Source organism: Canis lupus, chromosome 10, assembly GCF_048164855.1.
Source record: "Canis lupus baileyi chromosome 10, mCanLup2.hap1, whole genome shotgun sequence".
In the NCBI taxonomy this organism is placed as follows: domain Eukaryota; kingdom Metazoa; phylum Chordata; class Mammalia; order Carnivora; family Canidae; genus Canis; species Canis lupus.
In genome coordinates this window covers 58,367,407-58,384,747 of record NC_132847.1, presented here as the reverse complement: position 1 = coordinate 58,384,747, position 17,341 = coordinate 58,367,407, and the positions used below count along the sequence as shown (strand labels likewise).

Here is a 17,341-nt window from a genome sequence, read left to right as displayed (position 1 = left end):
GAAGAACAGATCCAAATTAGGCCATGCAAGAGGCAGCTGGAGTAGGAGACAGGTACTTACGGGCAACAGAGAAAGAGAAGTTGGGGTAAGAAGATATCCCATGGCACTGAGTCACGGGGAGGGATGATAGCTGGGTGGAAGCCTAGGGTGCAAGTCATAATTCTGTGGCTGTATCCCTGACTCCAGGCCCTGCACCAGGAGGAGTTCCCCATGCTAATTACAAGCAGAATGGCCTCCCTTTGGGCCAGTGCCTGGGGTGCTTCGGGATCACAAGGCCCATTCATTGCCATTACTTGTTCATCTTCACAACAAATCCTACGAGAATGAGTAATACCACTCCCATTTTACAGGTTGAGAAGCTGAGGCTCAGAATAATGCACTGCTCTGTCCATGCATTTGAAGCTAGATCAGTGTGACCTCAAAGCCAGTACTTTTCTCATAGTTCTCTTCTGCTCCATAGTACGTGTGCCAGGTGGTAGAGACGGAAGAGTAAGAGAAAGAGAAAACACAGGTCAGAATCCCAATCAGGAAAAGCCTTGAGAGTGGACATAAGGGTCAAAAAAGTACTTTTGCAGGAGACAAATTCCTACCCAACTGGAAGCGCTGGGCTCCCATGGAACATGCTTCATTCTCGCCCAGTCTGCTAGAGGCACGGAGAGTGGCCACAGGCTGTCTCCTTCAACTCTCTGAGCACATCCCTACCCCTACCCCTGTGGCTGCCAGCTGGTGGGCTTGGGAATGCTTCCGGGCTCTGCCCCCTCTGCTTCCAGCCCTTACTCAGCCTGGTCCCTCTGGCTTCTAGCTCTTTCCAGCCAGCAGCTTTGGATTAATTATTTCTTTGGGCAGGTTTTCAGGGTGCAACTGTCAAAGTATCCACAACCAGTCCTCAGTGTTTACTCCCGAGGACCGCATGCCCAGGCCTCACATTTGTGTCAAGCCCCCGGTGTCTATTTTTAGCCTCATCTTGAATCAGGGTTATACACACAGTCTCAGTGAGGCACTGCCAAGCCTCGGAGAAGACTGTCATCGTGCAACTGAGAATTCTCTCTCTTTATGAGACTAGAGCCCTGATGGTATAGTTAATTCGTTGATAATTTCATTGACAACCATTGTCTTTGGAGAGCACACCAACATACATTGCATTGTTCACGTGATCAAAAAGCCGTACTTTTTTTTTTTTTGAAGCAAATATTTCAGAGATAACTGCAATTTATTTGGCCCTGTTGTTGCATTTCTTTCTTTTTATTTAAGGTACTGAAAACCTGGAACATGGAAATGCCCTGGAATTCTATCGATCCCCGAGTGTCCCTGGTGCCCCCCACCCCCCCAGGAGCCCAGTTTTCTGGGAAGCAGAATCAGATGGAGAAATTGTGCTTCTTGCCTTCTGTCCAGATCTTGGTTAGCAGCACAGCTCCCAGCTCAGTCTCCAGTCAGAGCTTCTGCCCACAGCGCCGCTGCCTTCATCTGCTCTTCTTCATCTCTCTTGGACTGTTACTGAAACATTCTGTCACCAGTTTCTTCCCGTGCACTCCATTTTCCACACTGCTCTTACAGTGAAAGCTCTATAAAAAGCACATCTGATCACGCCCTCCCCGGCTGCAAACCCTCTTCCTTACCTCAGTTCCTCTCCCAGCTTGGTTGGGGTGGGGGTCTCTGGTGCCATCATTGCCCGACATGACTTGTCTTGCATGGCAATGCCCGCGGAGGACAGTACCCTTTGGCCCCAGAGAAGAGAGGCACCCAAGGCTACTCTCTTGGGGCGGGGGGGTTGAAGGGAGAGCCCTTCCCCCCACCTTACCCCTGAAGCTTCACCAGACCCATCAGCCAGACAGTGTGGTCATGGTATGAGGCTCTTTCCCAGATCCAGCAAGGGACTTCCAGCATCAAGGCACAAGATGCAGATACTTAGTCACTTTTGCCCACACAAGAAAAGGCCCAAGGTCCTCCGAAAGATGTCTGACTTTCTGCCAATGGGTTCCTCTCTCTCTTGAGTTCTCTTTCCCCATGTGGTTTTCTCTTCAGTTCTCAAGTGTAGTGACCTCCCTGCAGACCTTTGCCCAAGGGGCAGTTCTCCCCCTTTGATTTTGCAAAGTGAGTGACGCCCTCAGGTTTCAGTGGGTCCCAGAGTAAGAGGTGAGGGTGGTGAGGGTGGCTTTCATCCCCTGGGTGGCTGAGTCCCTTCATATTAGTACAGTAGCATATCTCGGCCTTAGCCCTTTTAGAAACCTAGGTATCCTTACTATTGTGTCTGGTTTCGACTAACAAGCCTGGCTTTCCTTGAAGAGAAGCCAGGCTTAGCTGTAAGTGGCTGCTTTCTTTACCACTCGTGAAGGGTAGCATGGCTTGGATCCATAGCTGATAGAAAGCGGAAATGAAGGGGCTGCTGGTTTCCTGCCACAGTGAACAGCTGGCTATCTGTATTAGCTTCTGAGGGCTGCTGTGACAAGTTACCACACACTAGGTGGCTTAGAACACCAGAGACATGATCTCATACAGTTTGGGAAGCCAGAAATCACTGAAATCAAGGCGGACCGGGCCATCCCTCTGAGGGCTCTAGGAGAGGATCCTTCCGTGCCTCTTCCAGCTTCTTATGGCTCCACGTGTTCCTTGGGCATGGCACTATCCCTCTGATCTCTCCCTGCTGCTTCATATGGCCTTCTCCTCTCTGAGGCAATCCGTTCTCTCCTATCTCATATCTCCCTCTGTCTTTTTCCCTCGTAAGGGTACCCATCATAATAATTATTCAGGATAATCCAGGAAGAACTCATCTTGAGATCCTTAACTTAATTCCATCAGCAGAGATCCCTTTTCTAAATAAGAATCATATTCATGGATTCCAAATGTTAGGACACACACATATCATTTGGGGAGCCACCAGTCAAGTCCTTTGTGCCTTTACATCGGTTCTTATCCCTCTACCCTTGATCCTTGATGGTGCATCACCATCTTTCCACCTGCTTACCATTATCATTTTCCTCACTTTGCAAACTCGTTTTATCCTTAAAGTATGAGCTCCAACATCACCTTGTACCTAAAACCTTCCTTGACCCCCAGCAGGCACAGTCTCGTGTTCTGTCCTCTGGAACTCTGGGACATGTTGCTCACTTGCCTGGAAGGTAACTGCCAGCCTCAGTCTGGGAAATGAATCCTCTCAGACAGGCAAGTGCACAGTGCCAGGCAGGAGAGAGCCAGACTGGGAAGGAGGGGACAGAGGGCAGCCAAGGAGCTTACTCTGCAGCTATTCTCACCCCCATTTCGAACACCAGCCAGCAGCTGCTTCTCAGAGAGGTCAAATGCACCAGAGAAGGAGGAGGCAGTTGAAGCTATAGAGATCATGGGAAAATCCTACCCTCTCTGAATCTCTCCTCTTTTTCATATAAGCTCACATATTGCTGATATGGAAACAACTCAAGAGTCCATCAGAGGGTGACTGGATAAAGAAAATGTGAGTTACACACACACACACACACACACACACAGGACTTTTATTCAGACATAGAAAAGAAGGAAATCTTTCCATTTGGGATAACAAGGATAAGCCTGAAGGACATGATCCTAAGAAAAAAACCCAGGCACAGAGAGACAATGTGTGGTGTCATTTCCATGTAGACTCTAAAAGAAGTTGAACTCACAGAAACAGAACAAAATGGCAGTAGGCCAGGGGCTAGGGTTTGAGGGAAAGAGAGACAGTGGTCAATACTGGTTTGCAACCTTAGGAGATCCCCAGATGAAATTTGAAACTGGCCCCAGTACACAGAGGACAGGGAGGTCGCTGGAGAAATAGGCATGCTATTCTAGTTTGGTAGGTGGCAGTTTTATTAAGCAAGGGAACTTACACACGAGGCTTGTGTTGGATGGCTACAAGACGAGTAGATCTCCACACCAGCCCACTAGAATCTGAAAAATTTACATAGAGGCCTTAACAAGGTTCAGTCAGAAACACTGTCCAGATGGTCTCAGCAACACATTGCTCTCTCAAGGCTGTGACCTTGGAAATGGTCAGTGTGTGGGAACTGTGGGCAGAATGTACATTCCAAGGATGGGGAGAGGTAAAGAGCCTCCAGTTACCCATGTCCGTTACCAGTGGTCATATCCTCTCAATGACTTCCTTCAACAGTCAAAGGGTACAAACTTCCAGTTATAAGATGATCAAGATCTGCAGATTAAAAAAAATTTTTTTTTTTAATTTTAGAGAGAGAACAGGGGGAGGAGCAGGGGGCAGGGAGAAGGACAAGCAGACTCCGTGTTGAGCACTGAGCCCTGAGTGGGGCTGGATCTCATGACCCCAAGATCACAACTTTGAGATCATGACCTGAGCTGAAATCAAGAGTCACACACTTAACCGACTGAGCCACTCACGCACCCCCCATGAAGATCTGGGGATTTGACATACAGCATGGTGACCGTGATTGATAACACTGTATTGTATACTTGCAATTTGCTATGGGAGTAAGTCTCAAGTGTTCTTTCCACACACAAAAAGAGTGGCAACAAAGTGAGGTGGTGGCTATGTTAAGTAGCTTGACCCTGGTAATCATTTCACAGCATATACATTTATCATACCATCACACTATACTCCTTAAACATATACAGTTTTTATTTGCCAATTATATCTCAATAAAGTGAAGGGAAAGAAGAGGTTCCTTTAAGAGGAATAAGGTCTTTCCCTTCCCACCAAAGATAAGACAGGAGAGATAATCATCCCCTCTGTGCATAGTTTCCATCTGTGCCTTCTCTACTTAGCTGTGAGGGAGGTAGAGAGCAGAAGGGCTTTTGAAAGACAGCTGTGGCCAAGGGACAGACCACAGACACCAGAGACATCCAGAATGATGACCAGTCCTGTTCACCCTCAGCTCTCAGGGCCTATAGGAAAGAAGCAACTTGCTGCTGAAGAGTGGTTGGTGAATTAGGCAACACCAGTTTCAAGACTGAGCTCTGTCCCGACTGCCCATGACCTTCCCTTCTCCGGGCATCACGTCCCTCCCTTGGAAAATGAGACAGTGGATTAGGTGAGCTGTGAGTGCTCAGTGGTTCTAGGAGCAGCTCTCATCAAGGACCACTTTGTTCTCTGGAGATTGACTGGAACATTTCTGCAAGGCTGTCTCAGTGCGTGAATCTAGAAGACCACAATACAGGAAATCTCCACTGCCCACACATTTTTGAGAATCCCTGGAGAGTTAACAAACACTTGATGGATACAAGGGCAGTTCCAGGCTCTGAAAGGCACTAAGGACAAAGAGACTCTTCTGGCTCTCAAAGGACTTATGAACTAATGTAGGGGCACATATCCTCACAAGTTACCATAATATTGGTCAGACAGTGATGCATCCTATGATAGAGCAAGGTAAGGGAAATCCAGGAAGACTTCAGGGAGGAGATGACGTTGTAGTGGTGTTTAAGTGTGAGGAGGAACTAGGCAAGCAGCAAAGGCGAAAGGGAAGGAAGGGCATCCAGGTGGAGTGATTAGTCTTGATAGAATTCTGGCATTTTAGAGTCAATGGGCTGATGGGCTTACGTATAAATGATGCTAAGAAAGGAGCCCCGAGAGATAGGTTGGAGTCTGAATCAATTATAATGCATTTCATTGCCTCTAATCAAAATCAGTTCAAACTTGCTTAAACATTAAAAGCAATTTGTTTGTTTAGGGAACTGGAGATTACAGGAGTAGGACAGATTTCAGAATTGGCTTATTTCAGTGGCCCAAGAATGTTCTTAAAGTCTGTCTTCTCTCATCTTTCTCCTTGCTTCTGCAGGATCAGCTTCATTTTAGGCTGGTACCACTCTAGCCAAAAGACGGTTGTCAACTAACTCCTCCCAGGGTTATGTTCTTCCTTGGGGATAAGCCTTCGGTCCAAGAATAGAGAGAGAAGATTATTTCTGGGAGCTCTCTTGGAAGATTAAGGTAGTTTCTTTTATAGAAGCCTCAAGCAAATGTCTACTTTCATTTTACCAAACCTGCATCGGGTGGGTCATATATTCATTCCTGAATTTATATCCGTGACTGGAAGAAGGGGCTATGCTCATTGCCATAGGCCAATCACAAGCATGATCCATAGGTTGAGACTAGAGGCAGCTTCCTCCAAATCCAGGGCACTACAAGGTTAATAACAGTCAGGGTAGTCCAAAAGAAGGGGGAATAGATGCTGGAAGGTGCCATAGACACAGTAGATTCCACAGACTCCTCTGCCGTTAGGGGATCTACATGTGGCTAATGATCTGCCAACAGGAGGCTGAAATGAACAATGGGAGTATTGACTGTGTGGACAGTTTGGCTCTTGTGACAAGCATGGTGCTGGGGACATCTGCTTCTTCTGGGGTAACTGTGGTGGAGCTACTAGGTCCGTTCATACTAGAACAGTCCTACAGAACAATGGGGAGTTTCTCCGGACAACGTGGCTCCTGCATTTGTTATATCTGATTATGATGGGATCCAAGTCTGGTTTTGGGCCTTCCTGGAGATTCTGTGAGATACTTATTATCCTCTCATAAATCCCCTTTCTGTTCACATAAAGTGAATTCCATTCGCAACTAAGAACTCTGACAATTACTGACTTCCTCTATGGAGTTAGATTTCAGGAAGTTACTTTTATGGAAAGGAATGTAGCCTTTATCCTTTTATGTATAGGACAAGAACCATTGATGAGTTTCAAATGGGAAAGTGGTATTGATAGGACAAGATCTTATTCCCCTTTCCGAGCCACCATTCCAGTGAAACTGTTCCTCTTAAGGTCACCAGTGACTTCCATTTTGCCAAATCCATGGATCATTTCTCTCTGTGTCTCTTTCTCTCTCTTTTTTAAAATACACCATTTAACAAAATCTGACACAGCTAATTGCTCCCTTTTTCTTGATCATTTTCTTCTGGCTTATTATGTGACACTTTCCTTGTTTTCCTCCCACCACACTGGCCATTCTCTCTTACAATAGTAAGATCACTTTTCCACCACTGAACGAACCTCTGGACATTGGAGTGCCCCAGAGCTCTTCTTTTCCCTCTTTATCTCCTCCCTAGGAATTCCATGGCTTGAAATAACAGGGATATATGCCAGGGACCCTTAAATGTATACAGTTAGCCTACACTTTCTAAGTGTGGATTTGACTTGATATTTCACTTGAATGTCTAGTGGGTACTTAACATGTAACCTATTCAAAGAAAAATACTTGTTTTTCTCCCAGCTCAGTTGTCTTCCTTGCTCCCATTCAAAATGGCACCACCATCCTCTCAGTTGCTGGAGCCCTAAGGCCAGAATCATCCTCATCAAAGGATGATTCCCCATGTCAAATCCATTGGAAAATTCTGTGAGCACTACCTCCAAAATGTGTCTTGAACCCACCCATCTATTCTCTTCTCCCTCGGGCACCCCGGTGTCTACTTCATTTCTCCTGCCTCAGCTCCAACCACTTTTCCCTTCTTTCATACTACCTGCTAGCCTCCTGGGCTTTCTTCATGCTCTTCAGAGAGTCACAGTCATTCCTATCTTCTGGATCTCTTCTTTCCTTTGTCTGGAATGCTCTTCTCTCAGGTCTTGGTGCAATCTGCTCTCTCTTGCCTCTAAGGATGTGTCTCTCCACCTAAGTATCCCCCTGCCCGTGCCACTTCCTATCCCAAGACCTCTTCCTATGACTAAGCAGTTATGTGAGGTTAATCCTGTTCATTTGCCCTAAGTCATGTTGTCACCTCTGTCTGGACAAACACAAGTACTTGCCTGCCTTGATTACTTAACATACCTAGAAAAGTGCCTGACACTTAATTGCAGCTGAGTATGTATTTGTGGGATAAATGGGCATTTGATTTAGAAAAATCACTCTGATGACAGTTTGAAAAATAGCCTTGAAGGGAAGAAATTTATGCTTTAGAGGGGCACCTGAGTGGTTCAGTGGGTTAAGCATCTGCCTTTGGCTCAGGTCATGATCCCAGAATCCCAGGATTGAGCCCCACATCAGGCTCCTTCTCAGTGGAGAGTCTGCTTCTCCCTCTCCCTCTGCCCCTCCCTCTGCTCCTACTCTCTCTCTCTCTCTCTCTCTCTCAAATACATAAATGAGATCTTTATAAAAAAAAAAAGAAGAAAGAAAGAAAGAAAGAAAGAAAGAAAGAAAGAAAGAAAGAAAGAAAGAAAGAAGAAAGAATTCCATGCCTTAGAAAGTCCTCTCTGGCTGCAATGTGCAGTATGTATTGGACTTGGAAACCTCATAGTCTCTTGGATCAACAAACCTTATAGGATGTTAGGCGAGGTGAATTCAATATGATTAAGCTCAGAAATGACTTGGGAGATTTCTTCATTGGTTTCAACAGGTGGGCTTCTTTTTCTGTGCCGTTGCCTTTAAGTTGAGTAGTTAAAGTGTGGCCAAAATAGCTTTCTGTATTTGGGTTGCTGACACCACAAGTGTGTGAAAGTGGAATTAGATACTTTTCCCGTGGCAGCTCCTGACCCACAAATCATGGACAATCGTTGCGGGGACAGAGCCATTCTCTGAGAGCGTCGTCTGGCAGCGGAGAAGCGAGGGGAATGAGCCTGCAGTGGGGTGCGCTTCGCTCCGAGAGTCAGAGGTCCTTTTGGCTGGCCTAGTGGTGGATCATGTGGGGACAATTCTTTTCTTTCCATCTCTTCATTACCGCACAAAAGAGCACACAGATCTTCACAGAAAAGGGGTTAGCCAGGCTCCGTAACTCTAGGATTCTTCTTTTTCTCTTTACCCCAGAGCCTGAGTTCTCTTGCATTCTTTTCAAAGCACAGTGGAAACAGAAAGGATGCTTAGAAAAGCGGATAAAAAGAAGACAGAATAGAAATCTCCTAAACCTGCCAAATTCTTTCCCTGAATCCCATGTCATGCACAATTTATATTCCGTAAAAAAATTTTTTTGCAAGACAAATAAAAAGCCATCCCAATGGCAATTAGCCCCTTTCCTTATTATTTTTAAAATAGACTTTATGGAGTGATTTACATTCTTAGGGCCCCTCTTCCATTGTGCAGACTGAGAAATTGTAAACCTCGTAATTGGGAGAGCTGGGAGATGTGAAAGAGTGGGAAAACCAGACTCAAGCTGCTGGCAGAGACTCCGCAGATCCACATGGAAGCTGAGTTTTGCCAGTCTGCACGGACAGTCCCTTCTAAAAGGCATATGATGTTCTACTTGGCAGCACCACATAGTAGAAAAGTGTGGAATTAGAAGATGGGAAGTCTGGACTGCCGTCCTCACTACTTGGGTGACCTTGGACTAGCTCTTGAGGATTTCTGAGGCCTGGCTTCCCTGGGATGCCGTGGAAGCCATGCTACGTCCTAGCCTGTGTGCAGGAAGGTTCTGAGAATTTAATGGATCTGTGAGAGCGCTCAGGAAATGGGGAAGACCTTGTGTCTCTTAGTCATTATTTTCAAGTTTGTCAACTCAAAGTCATAATCTAGAACAGATAAATCTATTCACAGTGAATGTTCATTCATTAGACAGGCTGATTGATGATGAGTTGGGATTCTGGATTCAGACCAGAAGACAGGAATAAACCCACTCTTGATATTTTAGAGCCTCTCCAACTTAATATGACTGAGTTTGTGCATTTAGTATAGAGCTCGAGTATTAGATAGGTCTAAACATGGCTCTTAAGGTTCAGTGAGGGGCAGCCCGGGTGGCTCAGCAGTTTAGCGCTGCCTTCAGCCCAGGGTGTGATCCAGGAGACCCGGGATCGAGTCCCACATCGGGCTCCCTGCATACAGCCTGCTTCTCCCTCTGCCTGTGTCTCTGCCTCTCTCTCTCTCTGTGTCTCTCATGAATAAATAAATAAAATCTTTAAAAAGAAAAAAAGGTTCAGTGAGAAGAGATGGTTTTATCCATTCAACATTTGCTCAGTAAATATTTTGGGTGCAAGTAAAGTGTTTGTAACAGTGCTCGGCACATATCAAGTGTTTGATAAACTGCCACTGTTATTACTGTCATTATCCCGGGCTAAGCTCTGGGGCTACCGATAGGCAAAGCCAGTGTCTCTGCCCTCAAGGAACCCTTGAATCTAGCAGGTAGTAGGGGAGACAGATTTGTGAGCTGAAAACTACAAGAAGATGAAGCCAGTGGGGGCAAAGACAGACTTGAGTCAGCCTGCCTGTATTTGAATTCTGCTCCATTATTTATTAGGGGTGTGAACTTGGGCAAGTTGACTTAACCTTATTTCCCTTGTCTGTAAAATGGGAGAATAATAGCATTGATGTTAATAGATCACTGAGTGAGTGAAATTACATAATTATTCATTCATTTACTCATCAAAGGTTTATTGAGTGTCATAGTTGGCAGTGATGACCCCTCTGTCCACCACAGGTTTCCGTGGCCTGATCCCCAGAACCCATGAGTGTGTTAGGTTACTTGACAAAGGGGAGTTAAGGTTGTAGATGGAATTAAGGTTGCTAATCAGCTGACCTTAAAATAGGAAGACTAACCTGGATTAATGGCATGGGCCCTGGGTAGTCACAAAAATCCTCAGAAGAAGAAGGTGGCAGGAGAGGATATTTGAAGATGTTTCACTGCTGGCTTTGCAGATGGAAAAACAGGACCATGAACCACAGAAAACTGGAAAAGGGAAGGAAATGTATTTTTCCCCTAGAGCCTTCGGAAGGAATACAGCCCAGCCTACTCCTTAATTTTAGCTTAGTGAGATCCATTTTAAACTTCTGACCTCCAGAGCTGCACAGTAATAAATTTGTGCTGTTTAAGCCACTCAATTTATGGTAGTTTATTACAACAGCCATAGGAAACTGATACAAATGTCTACTATGTGCCACCAGACTCTGTTCTAGATGCAGGAGCTAAGCAGGCACACATACAACCACATGCTTGTGCGCTCATACATCCCCTGGTCTTCTGGAACTTAACTTCTAGGACAATAGACAAATAGACAAATTAATAAGTGTCAGAGCCTGATAAATGCTATGAAGAAAAACTAAAGCAGGGTAAGGGAGCTGGAGAACAAAGGGGATGTTGTTTGCATAAGAGTGGTCAGAAGGCCTTTGCAGTGAGATGGCATTTGAGCAGAAACATGGATGAGAGAAGGACTTGACCCACATGGATATTTATGGGGAAGAGCAACCTGGAGCAAGAACTCCTTTCTGAGAGTCATTCCTATGAGGGATGCAGCTATGAGATTTCAGCACCTGGGAGATGAACACTTCAATCTGGAAGGGGGATCTAATTAATGCATCACAGCACCCACCACAGGGGCTGTTATAATAGTCTGTTCCAGAGGTGACAATAATTTGTATGAGGATGCTTGCAAGGGAGAAGGCAAGAAATAATAATTTTAAATTAGAGCTCATAGATTTGCAAATGGATTTGCTAGAATGGAAAGAGAGACGTCAAGGCTGACTCTAAGCGGTGGAATGGGGTTGCCACTTGCTGAAATGGGGAAGACTGGCTAAGGGGCAAGTTTTGGGGAGAATAGTCAGAGTTTAGTTTTAGACACATTAAATTCGAGATATATGAGCATCTCTAAGTAGGGAAATGTTGAGTTCAGAGGAGACATCGGGGCTGCAGATCTAACTTGGGGAGAAATCCATGGAACTGAACTTCATCACTTTACGGGGTGGAGGTAGGCAAGGTAGAGATCCACGATTGAGTCCTGGGGCACTCCATCAATGAAAGATTGGAAAGATGAGAGAAAGGTCCTGCAAAAGCACAGGGCCCTGGCATGTGGTAAGTGCCCAGGGGAGGGTAGCTGGCTGCTATGGACTGAATTGTGTTCCCCTAAAATTCATTTGTTAAAGTACTAACCCACAATGTGACTATATTTGGAGATTCAGTTTTTAGGAAGGAATTAAAGTTAAATAAGGTAATAAAGGTGGGGCCCTGGTCTAATAGGATCGGTGACCTTATAAGAAGAACAGAGCACTTTCTCTCTCTCTCTCTCTCTGTCCTTCCTTCAGCTGTATGAGGACTTAGGATACATAAGCAAGCTAGGAAGAGGATTCTCACCAGGAATGAATCAGCTGACACTTTGAGCTTGGATTTCCAGCCTTCAGAACTGTGGGAAGATGCATTTCCTGTGTTTAAGCCCCCCAAGCTGTGAGACTGTGTTAGGGCTGCCCAAGCAGGCTAAGACACTTGACAAAAGGCAGGGATGGTTTAGGCCAGAAAGAATTAAGAAAGCCGGGAGGACATGATATGTCCCCAACTTTCTAACTGACTCATGTTCATCTGTGTCCTTCTCTGGGCCTGTTTCCTCCTTTGCAAATTAGGGGCTCCATTCAGTTCTCTCACTCTATAAGCTATGTTTTAGAAATGGAATTGTTAGGGCAGCCTGGGTGGCTCAGTGGTTTAGTGCTGCTTTCAGTCCAGGGCATGATCCCGGAGACCTGGGATCGAGTCCCGCGTCGGGCTCCCTGCCGGGAGCCTGCTTCTCCCTCTGCCTCTCTCTCTCTGTGTCTCTCATGAATAAATAAATAAAATCTTAAAAAAAAAAATAAAAACAGAATTGTTAGAAAACATTGTCATTACATTCATGTGGATAAAAAAAGACATTAATTTTATTTTTTATTGTGGTAAAGCTATACATAACATAAAATTAACCATTTTAACCACTGCCACTCTCCAGGACTTCTTCATCTTTCCAACTGAAACTCTGTTCCCATTAAATAATCACTTCCCTCCTCTCCTCCCAGCCCCTGACTCCACCACTCCACTTCCTGTGAATTCTATGACTCTAGGTAACACAGATAAGGGAATCCTATGGTATTTGTGCTTCCATGTCTGGCTCCTGCCACTTAGCATAATGTCTTCCTCTGTGTTGTAGCATGGGTCAGGATTTCATTCCTTTTTAAGGCTAAATAATATTAGTCATGTGGATTTGAAATCACAAGACCTACATCCAAATTCTAATTCTTCTCCTTATGAGCTCATGTGACCTTGAGTGTGCCCTCAGCTTTCTCATTTCCTCATCCTTAAATAGTGAAAATAGTACCTACCTCATGGACATGTTGGGTGGAGAATTTGATATAATGGATGTGAAACCTCTTTAAAAAGATTATGATGCTATGGCTATTTTTAGCTATAAAGAGGCCACTAGGTTGGCTGCCAGGGGTTGAGTCTTCTCTCTTGGCCACCCTAATGACATCTTTCCAAGCAATTCTTTGGCCCAGCTGCAGAGCTGATCCAATTCACTTATCATGGCCGTCAAATAAATGGACTTGGTTGTTTTCCTGTCAGCCTCTCTATGTGTCCCATCAGCACAGCCGAAGATAAGGAGCCTCTGTCTCTGACCCAGACGATTTGGACCTGGGTGCCGCCATTGTGTGCCAGGGAAAGTACAAGCCCGAGGGCTAGAGAAAACCGTCTTCCCTTTGGCTTTTTTTGCCACATTCTAAAGCAACATCCGGCTCCCTGTTTCTGGGCCTGGCTCCGGGAAGTCAATCCACCAGATCATGGGAGGTGAATTAGGGCAGCATGGCCTGGGAGTCTGGGGCATGAGGGCCGGACTGGGTCTCTTGTGGATGTACTCTGACTAGGGGTGATGCACTTCCCCAGTCTAGGCTGGTCACCCTCCTCTGTGTGCTGAGAGGTAGGACTTGACAGCCTCTGAGGTCAAGCTTGGTTCTGGCCTTCTGTGAATCATGAATCATTTAAGAATGCAATCTCACTCTCTGTCGAAGACTCTCCATCTTTCCTTCACCCTCACTCTTTGTGCACTCCACTTGTCCCCAGGAGCTGCTCATTTCAATTTCAGCTTTAAACTTCAACCCTACCCCAAGCACTGAGCCTATTATTTCCCTCCTTCCTCTTCATTTTGAGTCGCTTCTGGTCCTGTTTTCTGCCATCTAGAGGAGCTAGCTTTAGAAACCCCTGGTTTCCTAATGCATGCTGGAAGATTAATGACAGATTATGGCTTCAATTCTCATTCCACTTGCATTTTGGGAGAAGAGCGATACTCCAACTTCAGAAAAATGGCCCTCTCACAGTAGAGTCTAGACTTAGGCTGAGGAGATAGGCTCAAAAAGTAGACAGGGGGCTGCGTTATAAAGGCTTCCAAAGAGAAGGTAAGAGGTTTGGGCTCTATCCAATGGCTGCAGGGCGCCACCGAGGGTTGGTAAGCTGTATCTGAGCTGTATCTTCCAGGATCATTCAGGCAGCTTTTTGAAGACTGAGGTGGAAGGAAGCAGAGGCAGGCAGGAGAGTGAATCCAGCATCGCGGTGAGAGAGACAAGGAGAGTGGCAGCAGAAATGGAAGGCAAGAGCCTGACCTGAGAGGTTAGAGAACAGACTGGACTTGGCATGGTGGATGTGGAGATGAGATAGGGAGGAGTTGAGAATGACACTGAAAAGTGAAAGGCTGATGCAGTTTTGTCTGTAGTAGATAGGAAAACAGCTGCCCTGCCATCTTCCTCCAGCCCACCATGCTGTAGCCACAGCCATATCTGCTCCTGCCTCAGGGCTTTTGCCCTGGTGGGTCTCTGTGCCCAGTTTTACCTTAAACATTGCCTCTTTCGAGAAGTTTCCTTGATTGCCCAGTCTAAAGCTGTCTCCTGCCCTCTCATCTCCCATCTTGGGTCTTTATTCCCCTGGCTCTTTATCTCCAGCTGATGTGAGTTCATTCATCCATGCACTTCCTTCCACTATAATTTAAGTCCAACTTGTGTAGGGGTCCTAACTGTCTCACGCATGAGTGTATCTCTGGTACCTAGAAATAGGGCTTGGCTCAGAGCGGGTGTCTAGTAATTATAAGAGTTTAATGAACTGGAAGGGGAAGGAGGAAAGCAGGATGGAAGGAAGAAAGGAAGGAAAGAAGGAAGGCAGGATGGAAGGAAAGAAGAAAGGCAGGAAGGCAGGATTGAAGGAAGGAAGGATGGAAAGAAGGATGGAAGGAAGGAAGGCTGGCAGGAAGGAAAGGAGAAGGAAGGAAAGGAGGAAGGCAGGCAGGCAGGCCAGACAGGAAGGAAAGAAAGGACGGAGAGAGGAAGGAAGGAAGGAAGGAAGGAAGGAAGGAAGGAAGGAAGGAAGGACAGACAGGAGGGAGGAGGAGAAAGAGTTCTTCCCGGAGATGTCTGCAATACAATCCCGTCCTCCAGGCCTCTCCGGATGAGACTTGCTGCTCCTCCCTCGCAGGACTGGCTGTGCGGGTGGAAGGCTGCTGCTGGGCCCAGGGCCCGGGATCCCGTGGCTTCCGCAGTGCTTCCTCAGGAGGTGTGCGGGCGAGAGCCTGGAGCCCAGAAAGCCCGGGGCCTCGAGGAGGGGAGGCCGGCAGCCAGCAGCTCCAGGGGCCCAGCGCCCCCCATCTGCCAGCTGCCTGCGCCTCGTCCCAGGCCTGAAGAGCCCACAGAGCTGCAGAAGCAGGACATTGTTGGCAACCACTAAGTTTCTTTATCCACTTTGGGCTTTGGGTTTAAGGAACTGGTGGGCATCCAGATGGAGATGCAACGGCAGGAATTGGATATATGAATATACGTCAATATGTGTATACATGTGCACACATCTCCATGTATGTGTGCATGTGTGTATATGTTTATACCTACATGTGTGAGTGCATATGCACATGTGTTTACATTTCTGCAGAAATTGGTTTGATGACCTGTGGAGTGTGTATATATATAAGCTTTTAACGTAAGAAAAGAAGTTCTTTTGTTTCTTGATTGGCCTGTAAAGAAAACTGTAATAGTGGTGTGCTTTCATATGCCTATTCTGAAAATTTTTCGAATGGATGAACGGGGACAGGTATAACCAGGTAAAGGAAGGGTTTCCTACTGGGTGTGGTCTGAGACCCTGCCTGCCTGAAGCCTCTGCCCTCTGCAATCTACTCCCTGGTGCCATTCTTCTGCCCTCCTGTCACTCCTTCGGCCAAGGGTTAAGACAGTGGCTGCAGAAGCAGCAACTGCAGGTGGCCCTAGCATCAGTAAACAGGCATCTGGTGCTTTATGCCTTAGAAAGCAGTTTTCCCATCATCCTTTCACTTAATCCTCATAGTAACTCGGTGGCACAGGTTCTGGTATTTTTTTTTTTTCAAAATAGAGAAACAGAGGATCAAACTGAGTCACAGGATGCACAGGTAACTGAGTGAGGAGGGATCCAGCAGACTGTCAGTACTCCTGGGTCAGCAGGCTTTCTCTACCACCACCCTCAGTCCCAGGTAACATTCTATGGGCTTCTTGGAAGCTATTTACATAACAAAGAGAACAACCTTGGTCTTGAAAGCCATTCATTGTCTGTCACAGGAGACAGGGAGATACCATCTTTGGGCAAGGTCTTCACCCATCTCGTAATTTAAGTAAAACTTTCATGCTAATTTCCTCTCCCTTCTAGTGTTAGTCCTGGCTCCTGGGAAAGGAAAGGAAGTGCTTTCACACTTTATAGACAACCTTGGCTTCAATCACATCATTTGCTCCATTTTTTTTCTCTTACAAAATATGAAAAAGCAGAAGTAAGGGTTTCTCTGTTTCTCTTTAAAGGAAGAAGATAATAGTTGTTTTGCACATTTTAATTTAGCATATTTAAAAGGATTGAGAGTTGATGTTTTTTAATTGCAGGATTTATTTTGGATAAAAATTAATGTGGGATGAGCTAAGAATACTTTTTTCTTTCTTTCTTTTTTTCTTTTCGAGTATTGGGAGACAAGGGGAAGGCTCTGGAGATCTGTTTGCAAAATTCCAGCGACCTTCCTGGTCTCCCTGAGACCAGCCACACACGGTCTGAGATTCCACCCCCTGGCATCTGATTGGGGGTGGGCGGGGGTGTCTTCTAGCCAGGCCTCTTAGCTTTACAGTTTTCTATCACAGAAGAAAGGCCACACCTGACTCTCCTCTCCCCAGTTAGTGTCCCACTCATTCCTTGACTAAGGCAAGCTGCTTCTCCCTACTGCCTTCTCCACCCCTCTCCACTGTGCACTTGGGTCCCTGCTTCACGCTGACCCACTCCCCACCCACTCCCCTTGCTTATTGAGATCCGGATTGCTTCATGGGGACTTGCCCAGTGGAAGCTACTCATTCTTCCACTTTCCACATACCATGGAGCCAGGAAAAGAGTTGACATTTTCTTGGATCTCCACTTATGTTTACCAACATTACACTGTCACCCAAGTTTTAAAAATTGCAGTGTATTTTGAATTTTATTCTATTTGGCTATATAATCCATTATCTTTTCTATATCACTGTCATCTTCTAGCCTTCCAAGCACGGTAGTTCATTTATTGAAGACTTTGGCACCTGATTCATGACTCATCTTTCCATCTCAACTCCTGCTATCCTCATCCTAAGACATTTCAGTGACAAGAATTGGACCATCCCACATCCTAGTCTTATACTTCTGGAACTCCTTCTTTCTGGAGACCATTACCTTGCCTCAATTTCAGTCACATACTCAAGGATCATCTCCTAGAAGAGTTTC

The 17,341-nt window shown here is 45.9% G+C and overlaps 1 long non-coding RNA gene across 2 annotated transcripts in view; it reads right to left on the bottom strand.

The window, feature by feature from the left end:
* Nucleotides 1-3,803: 3,803 nt before the first annotated feature.
* Nucleotides 3,804-17,341, bottom strand: part of LOC140641758 (uncharacterized) — a 28,758-nt gene continuing 15,220 nt past the window's right edge. The window contains exons 3-5 of one of the 2 annotated variants that reach the window (XR_012038356.1): nt 10,420-10,549; nt 8,213-8,720; nt 3,804-4,156 (exon numbers count right to left, since the gene is read on the bottom strand). This is a non-coding gene — a long non-coding RNA (uncharacterized lncRNA). The remainder of the gene's footprint in view (nt 4,157-8,212; nt 8,721-10,419; nt 10,550-17,341) is intronic. The other variant, XR_012038357.1, reaches the window with a different exon arrangement.